Here is a 14,569-nt window from a genome sequence, read left to right on the forward strand (position 1 = left end):
CTCCTGGCTTCAGATCAGAGCAGTGCTGGCCCGTAGAAGCCATTTGGGGGATGAACCAAAGGAAGGAAGACCTTTCTCTCTGTCTCTCTCTCTCTCTCACTGTCTAACTCTGCCTGTCAAAAAAAAAAAAAAAAAAAAAAAAAAAGAACTCTTAAGAAGACTAATGGGTAAAATTAGGGAAGAGCCATGGGAAGGCTAAACACCAAGTTTCAAGCTCTAGTGATAAACATGAGAAAAACAATAGAAGGAAGTTGAGAAGGAAACAAAAAATAAGGTAGTTGATTATGATAATGAAATTATCAGATGCCATCAATAAACTAATTTCAAATGTATTCAGAGAATAGTGAGAGAAATATTGAATTTTGCCAGGAAACAGGAGTCCACACAAAGTCAAATTTGATGGACAAGGAAAAGTCAATAATTGAAATTATATACAACTCAATTGGTTAAATTACACCAGAGGCTGGCAAACTACAGTTCATGGGTCAAACCTGGCCTACTCCTGGTTTTGATAAATCTTGCATTGCAATACAGTTTTGCCTACTTGTTGTGTTTTGTCTAAGGATATGTTGGTGCTAACTTCAGGGTTCTCTAGTTGCGACAAGTCTCAATGTCCCACAAAGTACAAGATATTTACTCCTTGACCTTTTATATACAAAGAATGACTCATGAATTACACAAAAAGATTGCTGATTAGGATACAGTTCTGCAGATAATTTCCAGAATACTGCAGGAAAACAATTTAGAATTTAAATAGAATAAAATAAAAATGGGTCCTAAGAATAGGAACTAATTTATGTGTAATTATAAACGAAGACAAAAAGAAAGAGTGATATTGCTGTAATAACCTGAAAAAAATGACTGAGATTTTTTTTAAAGTGGTAAAGAATATTATGCTATACCTAAAAGAATGATTCCAATTGCTGAGCAGGAGATTACAAATAATCACATAGACAGAATCCACCAAGGCATATTAAAGTATAAGGTAAAGAGAAAACATTACAAATTCAAATGAGGTGTAGGAGGTAAGAGAGTAGGAGCTGGTTGCCCTCACAGGGACAATAGTAAAAGTGAAGTTAACTCTTCTGAACTCCAAAATGAAAGCCAGGAGCCACTGGGCATAAGCTAATAACAGAAGCTAATGACTTTATTTTTTCTTTTCAACTTTTATTTAATAAATATAAATTTCCAAAGTACAACTTTTGAATTATAGCAGCTTTTCCCCCCATAACCTCCTTCCCATCCACAACCATCCCATCTCCCACTCCCTCTCCCATCCCATTCTTCATCAAGATTCATTTTCAATTATTTTTATATACAGGAGATCAACTTAGTATATACTAAGTAAATATTTCAACAGACTGCACCCACAAAGACACACAAAGTACAGAGTACTGTTTGAATAGTAGTTTTACCATTCATTCTCATAGTACAACACATTAAGGGCAGAGGTCCTACAAGGGGAACAGGTACACAGTGACTCCCATTGTTGATTAAACAATTGACATTCTTATTTATGACATCAGTAATCACCGGAGGCTCTTGTCATGAGTTGCCAAGGCTATGGAAGCCTCTTGAATTCACCAACTCCTATCTTATTTAGACAAGGCCATATTCAAAGTGTAAGTTCTCTCCTCACATCAGAGGAAGATACTGCCTACTTTGATGGCCTGTTCTTTCCTCTAGGATCTCACTCACAAAGATCTTTCATTTAGGTAACTTTTTTTTTTTTTGGCACAATGTCTTGGCTTTCTGTGCCTGCGAAACTCTCATGGGCTTTTTAGCCAGATCCAAATGCCTTAAGGGCTGATTCTGAGGCCAGAGTGCTGTTTAGGGCTTTAGCCATTCTATGAGTCTGCTGTGTATCCTGCTTCTCATGTAGGATCATTTTCTCCCCTTTAATTCTATCAATTATTTGCAGACACTGGTCTTATTTATGTAATCCCTTTGACATTTAATCCTATCTTTTTGATCAATTATGAACTGAAACTGATCACTTTAACAAGCAAGATGGCATTGGTACATGCCACATTGATGGGACTGAATTGGAATTCCCTGGTATATTTCTAGCTCTACCATGAGCGGTAAGTCTGAGTGAGCATGTGCCAAACTGAACATCTCCACCCAAGCTAATGACTTTAAACATCTCTAAAATCCTAGAAGAAACTCACTCCCCAGCACCCCCAAATTCTGTATTGTAATCTGGGAATTAAAATAAAGATCTTCACCAAAACTAACACTAAGAGAATTCACTATCTGTAGGCTCCATTTAGGCCCAATTATGAATAGTTCTTCAGGTAGGAGGATATGTTAACAGAGAAAAACACTAAAATTCAAAAAAATAAATAAATAAAGAGTAATGAAAATGAAAAAATCAAAATCAACTATATGAAACAATAACAAGAGTATCTCAAGAAGTCTAAACTATATGTAATTAAAATGCGTGACTGATGCACACTCTACGATCCAGAAATTCCAGACATACTTGAAACATCTGCAGAAACAGAATTAAAAGATGAGTTTTCTTTTCCTTTTAGTGCGAGTGATTTTGAAACCATGTATACAAAGGGTCTTCAAGAAGTTCACAGATGTTTATTACGTCAACACTATGCTTGGCTTTCTACAATTTTTGACACTAAGCAAATTTATCTAATTCCATACTCAATGAAGTTTTTGGAATACCTTCACATACCCAAGAGCTATGAGTTTATTTACACACACATACTAAGAAACATACAGAAGACAATTCATTGCAATATGAATTTTAACTTCTAAGAACTGGGCACACTGTAAATGGAGCTACAGGTAACCCTTCCAGTTATCCTTATGATATTGACAACTACAAAAGATTTGTTAAAAGTGAGAATAAGTCAGTTCAGTTGAAAAAGTGTATATATTCAAAACTACCATAGAAGTAAGGATGCCAGAAATCTGTCTGGCTAACACCTGGATAGTTGCAGGTGCTTCCTAGGACAAAAATGACCCATGACTGCCTGGAAGGCTGGAGCCAGGGTGACTGACCACAGTAGTAAACCAGCCACATAAAAAAGAAGGGAGAAAGCAGCAGAACACACAAAGCAACCACAGCCGTCATCTGGGGACTGGTGGAGTCCCAGCCACATGCACACCCTCACCTTCCTGCCACTCTCTCCCACGGGACTGTCACTGAGAACTCTGGCCATGTGAACAAAGCTGAATCCTAGGTAGAAGCGAGGAAAGACTCACCCTGAAATGTGCAAAGCAGAAATCTGCAACAGGCTGGGTCAGGCACAGCAAGCAAGCAAGAGGAATCCTCATACCTGGGTATGAGACCTTCATGGGCGCATTTGGCGGCCACAGACTGCTCAGAGGCAAGGTCAAGGCAGAAAAGAGGACAGTCCTGCCAGGGCAGACAGCAGGTACAAAGCAGTTGTCGGTTAAAGTTTACAATCAGAGTCAGAAGGGCTTCCCCAAAGGATGGAAATCCAAGAGAGGTGTAGAACAAAGCACTGTCCCCAGTGACACAGAGAACTAATGGGTAAAGCAGGAAGGCATCCCTCGGGCTGCCAATGCAAAACTTCCCAGCTGGGAAGTCGTGGTCTCACCCTGTGAGCCCTGGAAACCACTGCAGGACTGGGTATGCTTGCAACGCTACAACGCCGAGAGCCAGCACGCAAATTACATGACTTGTGTCTCACCTTGGTACCTCGACGGAGAAAGACGGGGAGGGGGGGCACTGTAACTACCCCGATTTCTACCATCCTTTTACATACAATATCTGGTTTGCATGGTAATGCCCCTGGGTTCAGATCAACATGTCGGCTCATTTCCTTTATTGAGAAATTCTCTCCAGAGCAGTCCTCTTCTATTTGTCAGTACATGTGGGTTTTTCCTATGTTTATATGATTATAATTAATTTAAAATATAAACCCAGAAGCTAAAAGGAATTTTCTGGCTTATATAACATAATGAGAATCACACATCTTACTTAAAAGCTTTCATACCAGATCTTCATAATCACTTATAAATCCAACATAATTATTTCCTTACTTGTTTTTTCAGTTACTGCTCCATTTGAGTTCAAAGAATGTTTCTTTAAAGTTCACCCTTAATTAAACAAATGCATCCTACTGGTACCTAAAACAACCTGTATTACTTATTTTACATGGCTGTAAAGTTTTAGAGTTGAAATATCCCTGTGAATGGTTTCTAGCCTAAGAGACTGTCTCATTTATTTTGACTGTGTCTATATTTTATGATTGCTTATGTAGCATTTTCAACTTTAAAATTCATGTCAATGAATCCTTCTGAATACCAGCTGCCATCGTAGCTAAATCCTAAATAGACAAATTGCTCATATTCCATGTACCAGTTATTCTTGAAAAGCTTCATCAAAGTGGCATTATGCTGTTTTACAAGTATGGTAAGCTCTTTTCCTAGTGGGAAAAAAAAAGACAGCTAGGCATTTGTTGCTCAAAAAGCATAAGTGCTGGTCTTTCTGGGCAATTCTGATACTTTCTTCATAAACACTCAAATGTCAACGGCAAATCTATGAGAAGGGATTTAATATAATCCACACTGACTTTCAAATTTTTATCACCTCTTTCTCCCATTATTTCCTTCTAGCCCAATCCCTTCTTACCTGTGCTTTGATCATTTCAGTCTCTGACATTTCTCCGGGCAACCAAGCCCAGCCCTTCATCAACACACACAGCAGTCTGGGCTGAGTGAGGGAGTTAGCACGAGAGGCGCACACACAACCTTGACTCCCAAACCAAGCTTGCTATAGCTCTACGTTCTTAACCAGAAGAAGGGAAGAAAAGCACCATTTTCTTTTGGCTGTGCAGAGCTACAAGAATGATTGGTAATGGCAATTCTGGGGTTAAAATGCCATTTCGGGGCCGGCGCTGTAGCACACTAGGTTAATCCTCCGCCTGTGGCACCAGCATTCCATGTGGGCACCAGTTCTAGTCCTGCTTGCTCCTCTTCCAATCCAGCTCTGTGCTGTGGCCTGAGAGGGCAGTGGAGGATGGCCCAAGTCCTTGGGCCGCTGCACCCACGTGGGAGACCCGGAAGAAGCTCCTGGCTCCTGGCTTTGGATCGGCGCAGCTCTGGCCATTGCGGCCATTTGGGAAGTGAACCAACGGAAGGAAGACCTCTCTCTCTGTCTCTCTCTCTCTCACTGCCTGTAACTCTCCCTAATAAAAATAAAAATAAAAAAAGCTGTTTCTGCTTTTTTGGGGAATGAATGGCTCCAAAATGGTGGGGAATGGGACCTCCATAAACACACATACATGATGAGTTCAGACAGTGATCACGTGCATAAGAGCACATTGGTGCAAAGACAGAATGAGAAAACAAAAGAATTCTTGGTAAGTGCATGTCAGAGCAGGTGCTTTAGTATTGGTACTCCTGGACTTCATAAAGACATGGTTTTTTAATGTTTTTCACTCTAAGACCCCCTAGAAGTTGTTTTCACGAGTAGGAGGTTACCGAAGCTTTTCAGAGAGAATAGCAATGGTTGATATTATATTTTACCATTTAACCAAACAGTCATCTCCGAAACACTCTCTACTGAAGTATCTGAAAGAATCACGAATAATACTTACATTATTATATAGCAGAAAGAGAAAAGCACAAACAGAAGGGTGAAGGCAGACATCAATCACAGATTTGTCTGTTAGGTGCATATCATACAAACAACAAATCTAAAGTGTTTACACAGGGGATGCCTTGTCTCTAGTTTACCAGAGTGTCTACCATTCCCTATTTCCTATGTATTTGGTAGCCTGAAGACATGTGGATGATGATTTTGTCTGATGTTCACTACTGCGAACTAACCTCTCCCGCCTTTGGCCAAATGCCACAAAGAAGTCTAACCCTCAAAGAAGGAAGGAAGGAGGGAAGGAAGGAAGGAAGGAAGGAAGGAAGAAGGAAGGGGGAGGGAGAGAAGAGATGGAGAGAGGGAAAGGTGGTGGGGGGCTTTAATGCAGTGGTTATGACAGTTGGAAGATCAGCATTTAACGCAGTGGTTATGACAGTTGGAAGATCAACATTCCTTACTGGGGTGCTCGGCTTCCTGTCCCAGCTTCACTTGGGATTCAGCCTTCCAGCGAATGTGCACCCTGAAAGCAGCAGGTAATGGCTCAAGTTCTTGGGTCCCTGCCACCCATGTGGGAGACAAGCATTGGGTACCAGCTCCTGGCTTTAAGCCTGACTCCATCCTGGTGTCTGCAGGAAGATTTCTGTCTCTCTCTTTCTCCATCTCTCTGACTTTATATACAATGAAAGTAATCCTTTTTTAAAAAATTCAATTATTCTTCCTATAATATATAGTCATGTTAAAATCAGAGTGCTTCTTACATTGCGTATGGCAGCTTTTATGTTTCTAGAAATGCGGGTCACCAGCATGCGCACATAGATTGTATATTATTCTAACAGACATGTTCCAAAGGAGAGTGATGATAAATAGCAATGCCTTGAATACGTTGAGAAGAAAATAAAAAAAATCTCCCTAAACTCCTTCCCACTTCAATTTCTCATCGCAGCAGAGGCATAGGAAAGCATCAGAACAGATTACCACATGCCGTGACAGCAGTCCCAGGGAAGAATTTTGAAAGATCATTTGCCATCTAACAATTTCCTCGGTGTTCTGGACACTAACCCCTCCAACGTCCTACAGGGACTCACAGAATCAATTACCCTCTTCCTCTTCTATAATTAATTACCCCTCTCCTCCTGCTTCCTCAGATTCTCACTTTCTGAGATCTTTACTCTCACAGATGAAATACTCAGGCTTCTTTTCCATCCCACAGATGGAAAACTGTATTTAGACTTCTGGCTTGTCCCCGCACACTCCAGCATCTTTTCCAATGCTCTCTCCGTCTCTCCTCGCATCCATCCCTAGGCCGACAGGCACGTTGCTCCTACTAGACCACTTAATCAAAACTCTTTTCAAGGTCAAGGCTGGAGTTTCCACTTCTCCTCTCACAGAACCTCTCCATAACATCTCATTTTATAGAATGCTAACCTCTCTTCCACTGCCTCTACATGTGAATTCTTGGGACACCATGTTCACTGCTTTGCATGGAAAAAAGTAGTGCTCTTCGTGTGTTCTCAGTATTTCTCTCTCTCTGGCTCCTATATGTGGTGCTCACACCTGTTTCCATATAAAACTTGCCCTCCTACTAACCACCACTGCTCTCAATGAATTTAAGATACACTATGCCTACTTATTTTGTCTTTTCTGGCAAGTCTACCAGAAACAGGCACTCCAACCCATGAATTTTCTTCCTGACCGATCCTGGGTGCATGAATCAAGGCTGATAGATGTTTTAGTCTGGGGATCCCCAAAAGACCTACTGTTAACGGTTGGTCCTCAATGTCTTCTACTAACTATACTAAGCAGGTGAAGACTTATCCATGTAAGGTGTTCACAGCACCATCACCAGATGCCAAACCACTGGGGCCACCTGCTCCTAGACTATGAGCCTCCCAAGCCATGAGCTGAAATAAACCTCTTTCCTTCAGAAGTGGCTTGTTTCAGGAATTTTGCTGTGGGATGTGGATTTTTCTTTTCAGGAATTTCCATAGTGATGAAAAGCTGGTTAATGCTAACCCTCACCAGACTGAATGGTTTCTTGAGGAATGACCCTGAAAGCCTACAGCATCCCTGCTGTACACCCATCCCGGGTGGCTGTTTCACTGTCAGCACCGTCCAGCGCATGGGGCTGGTACAAAAGTGTGAAGAAGGTACACACTAGCAGTTCTCAACGCATCTTCTTCCTGACACACAACAACATGAACAGCGTCACCCAGGAAGACGTCAGAAGTGAGCATTTTCAAGTCCCACCCCAGAACTGCTGAATGAGAAACACGGGAGACTGCCCAGCACACTTTGTGTTAGCCACTCACCACAGGACTCTGGTATAGGTGCAACCTGAGAAACACAGATGCAGAGTATCAGACACCTGGCTCAAGTGCCAGCATGCAAGCTGAATGCTCGCTAGAAGCGTCCCAAGGTGAAGAAATCTGGCATAGCAGTTAAGACACCCCACATGCTACATCAGAGTGCCCCACTGCTGCTCCTTATTCCAGTTTTCTGCTAATGCAGACCTTGGGAAGCAGCAGGTGATTATTTAATTAATTGCGAGCCTGCCACCCACGTGGGTGTCCTGGATGGAGTTCCTAGCCTCAGCGTTGCCCAGCTCTGACTGCTGCAGGCATTTGGGGCATTGATCAACATACGGAACACCCCTCTCATGCCTGTCTGTCTATCTACCTATGAATCACCCATCTATTAATCTATCTATCCATCTGTCTTTTTTCTCCCTCTCCATCTCTCTGCCATTCAAATAAAACAAACTAATTATTTTTCAAATTATGAAACAAGGAAACAAAGACAAACGTCCCAACACGATATTTCTGGAACACACTTTTGACCGATGCCCCATCTCCAGAGTCAATGATTCATGAGTGAGGTGGACATGGCTCTGCTTAATTCCTGAAGTTCTTCCCTGTCAAGGTTCTACCTCATGTTTTCTTCTTCATCCTATTCCCTTTAGTGTGGTCTCTCCTCCTCATATACCCCGGGTCTTCTCCATTTGTAATCACAGCATTCCAGCTATTTTTTCAAAGGCGTCCTTCTTCCTTTCCTATCATGCCAAGTACAACGACAGTTTTTGAAATGTTGTAGTTAAATAACAGTCTGTGGTGTAGAGTAATAAAACATAGTCAACAAACAATTAAATGTACAGATATGAGAATACATAAATTCAGAAGCTCATATTTTGCTAAAAAGGAACTCAAGTAAACAATAAAATATAAATTTTCTATTATAGAAAAAAATGAAAACTGTCAATCATTAAATCTGTATAAAAGGGTAGGATTTGGGGCTGGAGCTGTGGCGTAGTGGGTAAAGCCACTGCCTGCAGTGCTGGCATCCCATATGTGCACTGGTTTAAGTCCTGGCTGCTCCTCTTCCAATCCAGCTCCCTGCTAATGTGTCTGGGAAAGCAGTAGAGGATTGCCCAAGTCCTTGGGCCCCTGCATCCACATAGGAGACCTGGAAGAAACTCCTGGCTTCAGATTGCCCCACCAACTATTTGGGAAGTGAACCAGCATGATAGAAGATCTCTCTCTCTCTCTCTCTCTCTCTCTCTCTCTTCTGCCTTTCAAATAAATAAATAAATCTTTTTTAAAAAGTTAAGATATATGATATTTAAAGTTTCACTGAGATTTCTTATTCCCAGTTTGTAAGACTATTGGTCTCGTCTACTGGACTTCCAAGGCAAAAATTTGGAAGCTATTTTGTCATGAGCAGCTGTTAAGAGTGACATCTGGAGTTAACAAACTAATGGTAAAGTATATTTCTAAATATGATTTCAAAATTAAAGTTAGCTAAACACTTTAACAACATTAGATTATTTTCATTGTAACTATCAAAGTTAACTCTGTTTAAATCAGATATCAAAATCTGAGACTATTTTGTTTACTTGGAAAAAGTGTCTATCACAGAGCTACTGAAGAACATACGAAATACGAAACCACTGAAGGCAATGCATAGAATCTCCTGATGACTCACACTCATTGCTAATATTCTGGCCAAATGAGACTTCTGTGAAACCTTAGATAAAAGGTATTCAAATTAGAGACCACTGGACTTAAACATCTTCCCACCAGCAGTTTGCAAACCTGACAGCACATTCATCCATGTAAAATTAATATTATTATATAAAGTAAAAAAAAAAAAACAGCTAAAATATCCAAACCAAGTAAGACATTTAGATATTTACAGGATGTAATTGGCAACTCCTCTACTGAAAAGACACATAAAATCTATCTTGTCTTATAGTCAATCAAAATATAAACATAGAAGCAAAGGAGTGAATTAGAGAATACTGTATGATAAATATGTTCCTGGAAATATTTAGATTCCACTATGTTCCAAGACAACACAATCTGATCTTTACTTAAAAAAGGCTTTAACTCCATGGGGAAATGTTACTAATAAATAAATAATGGATGCCATTAACATCTACTTTCATTGAGCAAGTGCATCAATGCCTGGCACAACTCAAGACTCTACAACTTACAGTGAATGAAATCAGCAGACCACAAAGGAATATATACTTTGAATTTATATTAATGAAGCCTAGCTAACATTTAAAGCTTATTTTTCATCAGCATCTCTCCAAGTACATTTTTTAAAACAAAAGAAACATAATGAAAATAAAACAATGCCATCTATTATCAAATATCCTTTTAAAAACACAATATACGTGTTTTTATTATATAAAAATTTAAAAGCTTGGCACCCAGGAGACCATATCCAACCTGTACTCTTCTTTACTGACATGTCTGTTTTTTCTTGCCAATCATTTTCATTCAATTAGAACATCCAGTTAATACAATTTGTAAGTTTGCTGATTGCATCAACAACAGAAGTAATCCTTTAGCTTCATTCATGAGCTGGTATTGTGGCATACTGGGTAAAGCTGCCACCTGGGATGCCAGCATCCCATCTGGGTATTCATCCCATAAGAGTCCCAGCTGCTCCACTTCCAATCCAACTCCCTGCTAACATGCCTGGGAAAGCAGTGGAGGATGGCCCAAATCCTTGGGCCTCTGAACCCACATGAGAGACCCAGACAAAGCCCCTGGCTTCTGGCTTTGGACCTGCCCAGGCCTGGTCATTGTGGCCATTTGGGGAGCAAATCAGCAAATGGAAGATCTCTCTCTCTCTCTCTCCCTCTCCCTCTCCCTCTCCTCTCTCTTTCCCCACCTCTGTAACTCTGCCTTTCAAATAAAAGAAATAAATCTTTCAAAAGAAAGAAAGAGGGGGCCCGTGCTGTGGAACAGCAGGTTAAAGCCCTGGCCTGAAGCGCTGGCATCCCATATGGATGCCGGTTCTAGTCCCGATTGCTCCTCTTCCAATCCAGCTCTGCTATGCCCTGAGACAGCATGGAAGATGGCCCAAGTGCTTGGGCCCCTGCACCCACATGGGAGACTCAGAAGCAGCTCCTGGCTCCTGGCTTCGGATTGGTGCAGCTCCAACTGTTGCAGCCATCTGTGGAGTGAACCAGCTGATGGTTCTCTGTCTCTACCTTTCTATGTAACTCTTTCAAATAAAGAAAATAAATCTTTAAAAAAAAAGAAAAAGGAAGGAGGAAGGAAGGAAAAGAAAGATTGGAAGTAAAGAAAGTCAATTTCTGTAATAAATTTTGTATCAGAGTTCAAGTAATCTCTCAACCACAAATGATAAATCGTTATCTGTGCATATGAAACATCTCTATAGCTCTTTAAAAATGTGTCTTTATAACTAGTGTTGATGGGATGTACAAGTGTGAAGAGTTACTTCTTTTAATCTCTGAAACTTCCTGGTATCTGAAGTATTTCTGAGCCACTTTTGAATTTAGAGACCACACTACTTTCCTGAGCCTGCTATGACAAATCACCAAAAATTCGGTGGCCCAGACAAGGGAAATGTGTTCTTGCACAGGTCTGGAGGCTGGAAGCCAGACATCAAGGCACACTGAGCTGGGGTGACATCTGGCCCCTGCTGCGCTCGGGCTTCAGGCATCACTGGCAAATCCCAGCATCCCACGGCGCAGGTGCTCACCCCTATGCTAACTCCACCATCACCTGGTCTCCTGCTCTCTGCCTGTTCCCACTCAGTCTCTTACAGATTCACATATCATGATATTGAGGGTCCACCTGATAAACCCAGAGGACCTCCTCTTCTCAGATTCCTTAGGGACATCTGTGAAAATACTGCCTTCCACATAAGGCACAATTTCCATGTTCCAGGGCTTTGACAAGGATTTTATTTTCTGGAGGCAAGCATTCAAACTACAACAGAACCCGCCCATCATTAATTAATCATTTTTTTTTTTTTTTGCTACCATTCTTGGTAGGCACAAGGGTGACCCACACCCAAACAGGCATGCATCCTAACCCCTGGAACATGTGGCATTACAATGCAAATGGAGTTTTGTGGAAGTGATTATGTTAAGGACCTGCAGACAGGAAGATTACACTAGATTATTCAGGTGGGCCCAAGCGAATCAGAGTTAAAGGGAGGAAAGCTCAGAGCAGACGTGAAAATGGTAGAGTGAGGGGCATAGGATCCAAGGAATGTGAGCAGATTCTGGAAACCGGGGGAAGCTAGGAACAGACTCTCACCCAGGTGCTCCGGATAAAGCACAACAGTTTTAGCCCAATAAAATCAAAGTCAGATTTCTACTTGGAGACTGAAACATAATCCATCTGTGCTGTTTTAAGCTACTAAGTTGAAACAATTTCTTTTTAAATTTTTTTCTAAACTTTTAAAAATTTTTTCTAAAAAAAGGAAAAATTTCATATATTTCATATACACAGTTTTAGGAGCAAAATGGTACTTCCCACCCTACACTCCCTCCACCCTTCCTTCTTCTTATTTTTCATTTTTACAATGACATATTTTCAATTTTCTTTATAATCACAAGCTTAACCTCCCCCCCCCCCACTAAATAAAGAATCCAACAAGTAGTAAGTAGAAAAACCACTGATCCTCAAGAGTATATAAAAGGAGTATAACCAATAATCAAATATATCAAAATGTCAATCTCGCTTATATACTTTTTTTGTAATAGGAAACTAAGAGATGGTCTGCCATTTAAAAAATCTTTTGTGTATGTGAGAGTCAGCGAGTGAGACAGGGCTTCCATCCACTGATTCACTCTCCAAATGCTCACAAAAGCTGGAGCTTGGCCAAGCGGAGGCCAGGGATACAGGAACTCCACCCAGGACTCCACAACAGTGGTAGGAACACCCCAAATGGAGCCATCATCTGTTCCCTCCCAGGGTCTGCACTGCCAGGGATTGAACTCCTGACACTCCCTGTGAGATACAGGCAACTCCACCACCAGATTAACTGCTAGGCTAAACTCTGTCTGTGTCTACCGTTTTCCTTTTTAAAGGTAGATGAACTGTTGTCTGTGCCTGCTAATACAGAGCCTGGGTCATCATGTTCAAGCTAATAGAGCTGCTTGATTGGAGAAGCATAAAGTAAAATCTGTTCTATTTTTAAACACAGGAGCTATTTTAACAAAATTGGGTTCAACTTAATAGGATCAGAAATTTGGAGCTTGTTTTATTTTTCTTTGTGTTCTGAATGATGCTTTTGGCTTTAGCTGGAAAAACACAGGTGGCAGGCAGACACAGCATTTTTGTGGGCCATCCCCATCAGCCTTGTAAGCCTCTTGGTAAGGCTGTGTCTAATTTTTGTCTTTGCCTAAAACTAGAAGGTAAATTTATATACTTACTTAAAATATCACTTATAGGCAGAAAACAAATTTCAAAGAGTATCAATGGTTTTTCTTCAAAAGAAATGCTTTGTTAGATTAAAAAATAAAGATGTTTTCGGGTGCCATATTTATCACACTTTGCCTTATAACTTGAATCACTAGTACATGTTGTGTTTTGATTTTCCTGGAAAAAGGTATAAGGGGAGGAGATAGCAAGGAACACTGATAAGTGATTTCTTAACTTATTTTCTATTTGCATTATTTTCCAATTATTAAGAAATTTTAGTAGCATAAAAATTAAGTCTGAGTTATTATTCACATTGAAGCTTTAATAAGTATCATTGTCACATTAAGAAATTCTTCTGGGGCCAGCACCGTGGCATAGTGTGCAAAGCCACAGCCTGCAGTACCGGCATCCCGTATGAGCGCCTTCTAGTCCTGGCAGCTCCCCTCGCATCCAGCTCTCTGCCTGGGAAAGCAGTGGAAGATGGCCCAAGTCCTTGGGCCCCTGCACCCATGTGGGAGACCCAGAGTAAGCTCCTGGCTCCTGGCTTTGGATTTGCACAGCTCTGGCCATTTAGCCATCTGGGGAGTAAACCATTGGATAGAAGACCTCTCTCTCTCTCCCCCTCTCTCTCTCTCTCTCTCTCTGCCTCTGCCTCTCTGTAACTCTGCCCTTCAAATAAATGAATAAATCTTTAAAAAAAATTTAGGAGGTTAATCAATGAAAGATAATAATTTCAATCAGTTTTAATCATAAAAAATTGTAATCTTCCTCACTGGTCAGCAGTTTCACCAGAGACAGGTCACTTGTCTCAGCCACTTAAGAACATTCTGACTACCAAGTGACCATATGAGTCATATCTTTGACAATGTACTGGAAATCAATGAAAATTCAAATGCCTGCCACATAGGCAATCTTTAAACATTTTCTTGAATGAAGAAACATCTGTGAATCTATTATCCTATATAAAGTGTGTGTGCATGCCCACACACAAAACTGAGGAAGCTTGTTCTAATCCAGCAGAAATGAAAGCAAAAAGGTTAATAATTTATTGCTAAATAAATAATTGTCAAATGAATGACTGGATTTTAAAAAAACACATTTCCCAAGGTGCATAATGCTGTTGTAGTTATCACCACAACTCTGATTTGATCTATGCGTAACCTAAAAAGACAACCATATTCTTTCAATGTGCCATGAAGCCAGAACAGTTTTTTTTAATGAAGATTTTAAAAATTCTCACAATGCAACAGAGAAGGCATTAAACTATTCTCCCACACCTCTTCTTATGTACAATGCT

General features: G+C 40.6%; 1 protein-coding gene and 1 long non-coding RNA gene across 7 annotated transcripts in view; one reads left to right on the forward strand and one right to left on the reverse strand.

Moving 5' to 3' along the window:
* The window catches only part of LOC100344368 (SPARC (osteonectin), cwcv and kazal like domains proteoglycan 3), a 484,325-nt gene that overhangs the window by 370,823 nt on the left and 98,933 nt on the right, over nt 1-14,569 (reverse strand). The window lies entirely within an intron of this gene.
* Nucleotides 6,023-14,569, forward strand: part of LOC127488165 (uncharacterized) — a 49,338-nt gene continuing 40,791 nt past the window's right edge. The window contains exons 1-2 of the long non-coding RNA XR_007915617.2: nt 6,023-6,117; nt 9,231-9,337. This is a non-coding gene — a long non-coding RNA (uncharacterized lncRNA). The remainder of the gene's footprint in view (nt 6,118-9,230; nt 9,338-14,569) is intronic.

The sequence above is a fragment of the Oryctolagus cuniculus genome, chromosome 8, assembly GCF_964237555.1.
Source record: "Oryctolagus cuniculus chromosome 8, mOryCun1.1, whole genome shotgun sequence".
NCBI lineage: Eukaryota > Metazoa > Chordata > Mammalia > Lagomorpha > Leporidae > Oryctolagus > Oryctolagus cuniculus.